Below are 9,244 nucleotides of genomic sequence, written 5' to 3'. Positions count from 1 at the left end.
ATGAATCAATACTGGAGGACGCTCCAAAGTTTAATGATTCCAGAGAACAATGAAATCCTAAAGGATTATGAGAACACACACGAGTCAATGAAAAGATCGTGCGAGCATATTAATGATTATTTTTATATATAGTTGCTCAAGAAAATAGAGCACGACGATATCGAACCATGCTTCTTATTGTTTAATATCAACAAAGAGCATATTTGGCCTACATAATCCAGGTAGAACTTGGTTCTTTGACAAATATACAGGTATTTGGTGTGGTAGTGCTAACCAACCAAGTGTAAAGCCTATGAGACATACATGATTATCTTCCATAGAGCACAATGGGAAGAATGAAGTCTCGAAGTATTAAGACTCGCCTTGTGGAGCGAGTTTTCTCACAAAGCCCTAAAATTTTCCTCTTGTAATGGACGTTATAGCGTTCCGCTACTTAGTTAGCTTGGTAATTTCAAAAGAATTTGAAATTGCAGCATATGTATGTGGCTATTACGTATCTCTGAAAGAATCAAGAGATAGAAGATATTTACAAAAGTACTTGATAGACTTTTGTTGCCCAAATCAAGTGACTCTAGACCACAAAGTGCGTTAACAGTTAGATAGAACGCCCACTTATAGATTGAACAATCATGCGGATGTGGTATACCTATCTAAGTGACTATTTGATTTGGAGGAGATATACAAGTAAGTTATTTTTACTTGCATATTCACAAGAAAGTTCGTGATTTGGAATTGTAGCTATCTATGTCGATGGTACATACATGGTGGGTACTCTTGATATAATAGAAGACCATAAAAGCTATTTGAAATCCGAATTTGAGATGAAAAATCTGGGAAAAGCTCGACCAAATACTGAGCTTGTGGCATATTATTCCACCAGTTTGCATATGTCTAAAGTTGTCAGGCAATTTAACAAAGACATGCATCTTGATAGCACTCTCATGATTAGTCGAGGTTGTTAGAGCATAGCTCGGTCAACCTCGCATGCGTTGCTATCTCAAGCATGTTTGTCAATGTTAGTGATCAAATCTATGAGTCTTGATTTCTATCCTACATAGCTAAGTCTCGGACTAGGATAGAAAAGTGTAGTTGAGCTCAAGGACTTCATGGCGATTCATCATACAACGACGAAGATCTACCCAAGGAACCGTGGAACTTCATCAACAAAAAGGTATGTGGAGACTTGAACTTATCTATCACTCAAAATTCTATCTCTTCCATCTCCTACTTCTTATGAGACAAAAAGTCGTATGCTATATAGAATGGATCATACACATTTGATTATTTCGAGCAGAGTACATCTCGCCTATCTATATCTCAAAATCATGTGTTGGTAAAGCGTTTCGCGTTGATCAAGTTTATCTTCACCTAGTGATGAAAGTCATGAAAAGTTTCAATTACTCTGAGAATTGCTCTGACGTGAAACGGTCTGTGAATAACGACTATATAACGTCCTCTGAGAATGTCTCAATGATTGGAATGAGAGTTTAGATTACATAACCATGTATTCCTTAATCCGAAGTTTTCGAACTTTGTTGATTGAGAGAAACCGGAGGAATTGGATTTGCCAAGTCCGCGAACCCAGTCCGCGAACTCAGTCCACGAACTGACGGAAGTTCTCGTACCGAGAATTTCTGCTGGGATTTTCCAAAAATTCGTTTGCGTATTAGTCCGCGAACTCAGTCTGCGAACCTAGTCCGCGAACTGGCGGAAGTATCTTTGCCAAGATTTTCTACTGAGTTTGGAAAACTCTGTCGTTTGTCTTAAGTCCGCGAACTTGTTTGTGATCTTAAGTGGTTATGATCTAAAGATGTGCTCTGAACATGAAACTTAAATTACTAAGGAATTATTTATGCAAACCGTGGCTATAAAGTTCATGAGTCGATTCAATCGAATCAAATCATCTTTGTTTCAATTGTGTCTTGTGTAGTTACATAAGATCTCATAGCAATTGAACAACTCTTTAACTGGTTCATTTGAGTCAATTGAACTAGTTATGGTGAAGAAGAACAAGGTTAATATGAAATGCTCATATGTTTAACCTTTTGGGTTACAATATTGAACCAACATACACGTACACGTTTGGGCATGGTTTTCGCAAACCCAGTAAACGTCTACCCAAGTGTGTGTGACAAGCTAAGTTTTCGATCTAACGGTTGAGAAATATTAACTTGAATCTAAATCAGGTTGTCATCTAACGGTGAGTATGGATTGGTTTGTAACTGAGGCAAAACCCTGATTTGAAGGATATATAAAGGAGATATCTAGCATTTTGCAAAACCAATCCCCACACGTCTTTGTGATACTAGTGCGCTCGCTAGAGTCGATTCTCCTTTAACCTTTGGTTTTCTTCTCTAAAACCAGGTTAACGACTTAAAGACTTCATTGGGATTGTGAAGCCAGACCGATACCACTTTTATCGTAGTTGTGTGATATGATCTTGCATCTTCTATCGTACGAGTACAATCTATTGATTGTCTTAAGATCGTGAGAGTTCTCCGATAGGCAAAATAAAGAAGTCACAAACATCTTCGTCTCACTGTTTGTGATTCCTCGAAAAACCGCATGTGTAGTCAGGAAGGATTGTAGAGAGGTGATTGATTAATCTAGGCTGTTCTTCGGGAATATAAGACCGGATTATCAATTGGTTCCTGTTCACCTTGATTTTCATATCTTAAGACGGAACAAAACCTAGGGTTTTTTCGTGGGAGACAGATTTATCCTTTGATAGACTTTTCTGTGTGAGACATATTTGTTTATTATCAAGTCTGCGATTTTGGTTTGCAACAACTCTTGGTTGTGGGTGAGATCAGCTAAGGGAATCAAGTGCGTAGTATCCTGCTGGGATCAGAGGCGTAGGAGTACAACTGTACCTTGTATCGGCGGGAGACTGATTGGGGTTCAACTATAGTCCAGTCCGAAGTTATCTTGGAGTAGGCTAGTGTTTGTAGCGGCTTAATACAGTGTGTATTCAATCTGGACTAGGTCCCGAGGTTTTTCTGCATTTGCGGTTTCCTCGTTAACAAAACTTCTGGTGTATGTGTTTTTTTTTTTCCGCATTATATTTTATATAATTGAAATAATACAGGTTGTGCGTTCGTGATCATCAATCGGAAACCCGACCTTTGGTTGTTAATTGATATTGGTTGATCCTTGGACATTGGTCTTTGGTACCGTCTAAGTATTCCTTTTGTTTGATTAGGACTCGCTGATTTCTATTAGCTTGAGTAATATCAAAACAAGAGAGAGATATTAACTCCTTGAGATACTTTTATCTAGATTCAGTCTGATTGTCTAGTTGATTCTCTAGCAAAGTATTTCGGAGTTAGTCCATACAGATTGCTAAGCGAAATATTGGGTGGTGTTGTTAGACCCCCGCTTTTTCAATTGGTATCAGAGCAGGCAAACACATTAAAACCTCATCAGTTTGTGTTTGTAGCGATCTGACTCTATGGACAAGAGTACTACCTATGACAACGCAACATCAGTACAGGACTGCTCAGATAAGTTTCAAAGATCTGAAGCCACTAAGAAAAACTCCTTCTCGTCTCCTTCAGCCGAATCTACATTCAACTGGAGAAGATCTCTTGATGAACAGTTGGATGATCTCTCGGACGATAGTGATTCTGAAGAAGGACAGAGTCTTGATGAGGAAGTTTCTCAATACATCAAGTTGTTTAATCGTGAATTGAAAGAAACAAGGACAACTGCTTGCTTGAGAAAGTATATGGGTCCTCTCTGTCAAAAAAACAGAAAGTTGAGAAAACTCTTCAAAGGTTATGATGGTGGATACAAACTGTTACAATCCACTGTTAAAGATTATGAAGAAGAGGTTCGCTCGAAAAAATCTGAATGTGATAATCTTCTTCGTAACCTCTGTATATTAAAAGAGAGGCTTGCCGAAACTGAAGCAAGATGTGAATCTCAACAGAAGTGTTTCAATGACAAAGAACACAGTCTTCTTACCAAAGAGAAATCCTTGGAAACCAAACTCACTGCTGCTCTTAATAAGGTAAAATCACTGGAAGAGAATCTAAATAGGTTCGGTTCTAGCTCTACAAAAATGTCTTCTATGCTGGGATCCTGTAAAGAACACCATGATAAACATGGTTTGGGATAGAAAGGAATAGACGCTCCTAACTGTGGTAAGATTAAGTTTGTTAAAGCTGTTAATATTTCTCCATGTGAAAAACCTGTGTCAACTTGCAAAAACAAGGATTCTACTTCTTCTAAATCTGCTCAAAAGAGAACCACTGAACGTAAGTGCTTCAACTGCTATTACTGCGGAAACAAAGGACACTCTGAGCGAAGGTGTCGTCTTTGGATAAGGAATGAAAAACTTCACAACATTCTTATTTGGATGTCTAAAGAAGTTGTTAAACCTATATCACAGATTGGAATCAACCCTGTTCGGCCTCAAGGGATATACTGTGATAAGACTTTTCCTAATCATGTCTTCAAACCGAAAGATGCCTACAATGGTGGAATGAAAAACAGCAAAAGTGTGACAGGTGCTGTAAATCAGTCTGGAAGGAGAAAAAGGAACAGGAGAAAGAATAACGAGTTAAGTTCCTCTAACTTTCTCAAAAAGGATTGTGAATCCAAGACTTCCAATCCAAATTTCTTACATGTCAACAATCGAGTCTCTGATCTGAAGATTCACATAAACAAACTGAGACGGAATATCAAGAAAACATGGAATGCTGTTAACCCAGGTACTTCTAAATCTTCTCTTGATAATGCTTCTTCAACTAAACCAGGTAGTTTGTTAAATACCGATGAAAAGGAAAAAGAAGAAGTGAATAATGATGAGCAAGATGCTCATCTTATTACACCCTGACATGTTCATGTTGCATCTCTTTTTAATGTTTGTCTTGTTAAAAAGGGATGCTCATGATTCTCTGGATTTTTCATCTTGAGAAAGCTGTCAGGATTGTACTGCATTCGATGTTACATTATTCCGTTTGCTCCTGAATATCTATTTCTTTTACTTTTTGGTATTCTTTGGTCTATCATAGGCCCGGTTCTCTAGTACACGCACCAACCCTCACGAACGTCATGTTTTCCTAGGGTTTGATGGAATTCCTTATATATATAATGTGTTCCAGAGGTGCAATTTTTTTTAAAAGTCTTTTTGGTGTGCAATGGAGGGAAGCAACAAGGTTTATGATGTTGAGCTATGTCCTATTGATATCTCATGCTTTCATCCTCTTGATCATGAAAACGAAGACAAACTGCCAATTCAGATTTCTTCACAACTGGTAGGAAATCTTCTAGGATACATTAAGGTCGTACGCGAAAAACTTGGTATCGCAACACGGAATCTCGACTACCTAAAAGGAGAACTAAGGAAGGCAACTAAGGAAATCGTTCTTGTTCAATCCCTGGTTGCAGACAAGATTTAGTTTTTCGTCTGATCTTGGTTCTAGTTTGTTGCCTAGTACGTCTTCCTTTTGGATTTGTTGGAAGAATAACTAGTGCTTTGAATAGCGATGATTGTGACTACACATAGCTATTTTTGTTTTCATCTTCTTATGTTATTTTTTAGGTTTATTGGTATTAAATTCTAAAAATATTTGGAGGGTGATGTTATTGCAGTATTGATCTTTATGATTTTGTGATATTGCAATTTGATTATGGGATATGTATTGTTTGCGTCCGTGAACTTGAAGGTCCCATATTCTGTCAAAAGTAGAGTCGTTCATAAATAAATAATCATATTGATGAAAGGACGAATGGACTTTTGACAATTACAAAAGTTATGCCTATGCAGTCATGTATTTGATGGAAAATAGGATAAAATCTTTTGTTTGACAAGGATAAAGTATATTATGTCGTTATGATGGAAAATAGAATAGATCCTTGTATGTTATCCACGATATTGATCTTCATTGATCCATTTTTTACCGTGAAGGCTCCATTGTGTGTCTTATGTTGAGAACGATACAACTAAGCCGATTATTCTTATTGGCTTTGTTGGTTGTTCCATAAGATGCTATATATTGAGCATTATGAACTAAATTAATCATCTTGGTTGGTTATTTAGTTATTTGCTCTGAAAGTCTTCTTTTGTCGAACAAATCTTTTGACAACTAAATTGATTACTTTTGTGATTAGTTTGGTTGTTTGTATTCCAATTAGATTAATTATGGGTTCTCTTGTAATTAGTCTAGTTGAGTTTTCATATATTCCACAAATTCTTGTGTTGAGTATATGAACGGATATACAAATCATGTTCTATTGGTTAATGTAGTCGTGTATTCCGTAAGGTTTTTCCTTATGTTGAGTATGTAAACGATTAAGTTAGTCATCTCCATATGATTACCTTAGTCGTAGCTCCGTAAGTTTACTTATGTTGAGCACTTTCAATTAAATTGATCACCTTTGTGGTTTGATTTAGTTGCGTATTCCAATTAAATTAATCATGGGTTTACTTGTGATTAATTTGGTTGAGTTTTGGATATAGAAAATCATTTCTATGGTTTTTGGTGTCCAATTAAATAACTCATTCTTTTCTTTCGAAATTAAGGTCGCTCTTGTAGTTCTTTCGGTAATGCCATCAAATGGGGAGAGTTCTTTTGAACTTGTACTTAATGGTAATATCTTGCGGGGTGTGCGGCTGTGGAATTTTATAGGGGTTATCTTGTATCTTAAAACTCCTTGATGATTGCATTTAACTTCGGCTTTATGATTTCATCTAAATTAAGTTGGTATGTATTTTTTTCTTTTAGTCTATGAAACGTCTCTTCTCAGAAATTTCGTTAGGATCCCGTTCTTGTACCTTTGCCAATTTTATTGACAAAAAGGGGGAGAATTAATGTGTAGTTCTACTACATATACATATGGTTTTTGGATCATTGTGTAAGGGGGAGTGATTTCCATGTGAGATGGAGTATTGACTAAGGGGGAGTGATACATATCACCGTAGTATTATTATTAAAGTCGTGATGCAATTGGACTTTGATGTTACATAATAATACTATGTCACTGTATAATGATGATCGAGAATCTCGATTTCTCTCATTGTTATAGCTACGGATCTTCAACAACGGTGATGCTAAACTTACAACCTTTGGGATCATTGGAGTACTTGGAAGGACGAATATTTCAGGGAACGTTGAAGATTAGACTATGGAATAGGAGCCAATAAAGTTCATCTTTTTTGTATTCCATATGTATTAATAGTTTTGTCACTAAAATTGACAAAGGGGGAGATTATTAGAGCATAGCTCAGTCGACCTCGCAAGCGTTGCTATCTCAAGCATGTTTGTCAATGTTAGTGACCAAAACTATGAGTCTTGATTTCTAGCCTACACAGCTAAGTCTCGGACTAGGATAGAAAAGTGTAGTTGAGCTCAAGGACTTCATGGCGATTCATCATACAACGACGAAGATCTAATCAAGGAACCGTGGAACTTCATCAACAAAAAGGTATGTGGAGACTTGAACTTATCTATCACTCAAAAGCCTATCTCTTCTATCTCCTACTTCTTATGAGACAAAAAGTCGTATGCCATATAGACTGGATCATACACATTTGATATTTCGAGCCGAGTATATCTCGCCTATCTATATCTCGAAATCATGTGTTGGTAAAGCATTTCGCTTTGATCAAGTTTATCTTCACCTATTGACGAAAGTCATGAAAAGTTTCAATTATTTTGAGAATTGCTCTGACGTGAAACGGTCTGTGAATAACGGCTATATAACGTCCTCTGCGAATGTCTCAATGATTGAATGAGAGTTTAGATTACATAACCATGTATTCCTTAATCCGAAGTTTTCGAACTTTGTTGATTGAGAGAAACTGGAGGAATTGTTTTTGCCAAGTCCGCGAACCCAGTCCGCGTACTCAGTCCGCGAACTGACGAAAGTTCTCGTACCGAGAATTTCTGCTGGGATTTTCCAAAAACTCGTTTGCGTGTTAGTCCGTGAACTGGCGGAAGTCTCTTTGCCGAGATTTTCTGCTGAGTTTGGAAAACTCTGTCGGTTGTCTTAAATCCGCGAACTTGTTTGTGAGCTTAAGTGTTTATGATCTAAAGATGTGCTCTGAACATGAAACTTAAATTACTAAGGAATTCTTTATGAAAACCGTGGCTATAAAGTTCATGAGACGATTCAATCGAATCGAATCATCTTTGTTTCAATTGTGTCTTGTGTAGTTACATAAGATCTCATAGCAATTGAACAACTCTTTAACTAGTTCATTTGAGTCAATTGAACTAGTTATGGTGAAGAAGAACAAGGTTAATATGAAATGCTCATATGGTTAATCTTTTGGGTTACAATGTTGAACCAACATACACGTACACGTTTGGGCATGGTTTTCACAAACCCAGTAAATGTCTACCCAAGTGTGTGTGACAAGCTAAGTTTTCGATCTAACGGTTGAGAAATATTAGCTTGAATCTAAATCAGGTTTTCATCTAACGGTGAATATGGATTGCTTTGTAACTAAGGTAAAACCCTGATTTGAAGGCTATATAAAGGAGACATCTAGCATTGTGCAAAACCAATCCCCACACGTCTTTGTGATACTAGTGCTATCGCTAGAGTCGATTCTCCTTTAACCTTTGGTTTTCTTCTCTAAAACCAGGTTAACGACTTAAATATTTCATTGGGATTGTGAAGCCAGACCGATACCACTTTTATCGTAGTTGTCTGATATGATCTTGCATCTTATATCGTACGAGTACAATCTATTGATTGGCTTAAGATCGTGAGAGTTCTCCGATAGGAAAAATAAAGAAGTCACAAACATCTTCGTCTCACTTTTGTGATTCCTCGAAAAACCGCATGTGTAGTCAGGAAGGATTGTAGAGAGGTGATTGATTAATCTAGGTTGTTCTTCGGGAATATAACACTGGATTATCAATTGGTTCATGTTCACCTTGATTTTCATATCTTAAGACGGAACAAAACCTAAGGTTTTTCTGTGGGAAACAGATTTATCCTTTGATAGACTTTTTTGTGTGAGACAAATTTGTTTATTATCAAGTCTGCGATTTTGGGTTGCAACAACTCTTGGTTGTGGGTCAGTTCAGCTAAGGGAATCAAGTGCGTAGTATCCTGCTGGGATCAGAGGCGTAGGAGTACCTTGGATCGGTGGGAGACTGATTGGGGTTCAACTATAGTCCAGTCCGAAGTTAGCTTGGAGTAGGCTGGTGTCTGTAGCGGCTTTATACAGTGTGTATTCAATCTGGACTAGGTCCCGGGGTTTTTCTGCATTTGTAGTTTCCTCGTT

Source organism: Papaver somniferum, chromosome 7, assembly GCF_003573695.1.
Source record: "Papaver somniferum cultivar HN1 chromosome 7, ASM357369v1, whole genome shotgun sequence".
NCBI lineage: Eukaryota > Viridiplantae > Streptophyta > Magnoliopsida > Ranunculales > Papaveraceae > Papaver > Papaver somniferum.
Note: the sequence above shows the minus strand (reverse complement) of the source record.